General features: G+C 28.3%; 1 protein-coding gene across 1 annotated transcript in view; it reads left to right on the forward strand.

Annotated features, from left to right (window-relative positions):
* Positions 1 to 281: 281 nt before the first annotated feature.
* The window catches only part of LOC106471512 (ATP-dependent RNA helicase DDX39A-like), a 17,098-nt gene continuing 16,604 nt past the window's right edge, over positions 282 to 775 (forward strand). The window contains exon 1 of the mRNA XM_013932114.2: positions 282 to 331. The gene's annotated coding sequence lies outside the window, so the exon portion shown is untranslated. The remainder of the gene's footprint in view (positions 332 to 775) is intronic.

The following is a 775-nucleotide window of genomic DNA, read 5'->3' on the forward strand; positions in this document are numbered from 1 at the left end:
CTTTTGTCCGTTTAAGTAATGACGGAAACCACTTAGGACTACACTTAGTTGCTCTTTCAGCATCATTTGTTGCCTTGATAAAGTAAGTACTCTAATGTTCTTTTCTGTGTATGGTTGATTGTGTCGACAAGTGAAAAATTATTAGATAATTGAACTTTTTAACCTTAGTATTTTAGTTATTATCTAAAATAGTCATCATAAATTTTTTATTGTACCAATTTATTCAAAACATAGAATTTTATATAAGTTGTTTTTAGCCAATACCCAGTAAGCTTGTTTAGATAGTCGTTGTTTCGCGGGTTACGGTTGGAGGTTCATTGTGATTGTTAAAGTAAGGTGTTATAATTAGAATATAGACAAATTTAATCATAAATATAGATAATTTCTCATGTATTTTAATGTACTCTACGTTAATAATAATGGTGCTTGCACCAGATATTTTGTAAAATAATGATTTGCCATTTTTAGAAAATTGTACATACTTCGTTGCACTTTAATTAAATAAGGCTTAACTACGCTGATGAAAAGTTAGGCCTAAGTTTAGTTTAAGAGGAGGAGTTATTTCTAAAATTTGTTTTACAGTTTTAGGCTAGAAGGTTTGTTTAGACCTCACATTACGACTGTTCAAAGTTTATTTAAATGTTATGTTTTAACTTGACGATGTATTAATTGTAAATTATATGCATGGATTGTTTCATAACAATATTGTAACATAATAATGGTTGGAGACGGCTTGAATGGGTAAAAGAAAAACTTTATTATTAAAGTTTTTCTT

This window comes from Limulus polyphemus, unplaced genomic scaffold, assembly GCF_000517525.1.
Source record: "Limulus polyphemus unplaced genomic scaffold, Limulus_polyphemus-2.1.2 Scaffold4668, whole genome shotgun sequence".
NCBI classification, from domain to species: domain Eukaryota; kingdom Metazoa; phylum Arthropoda; class Merostomata; order Xiphosura; family Limulidae; genus Limulus; species Limulus polyphemus.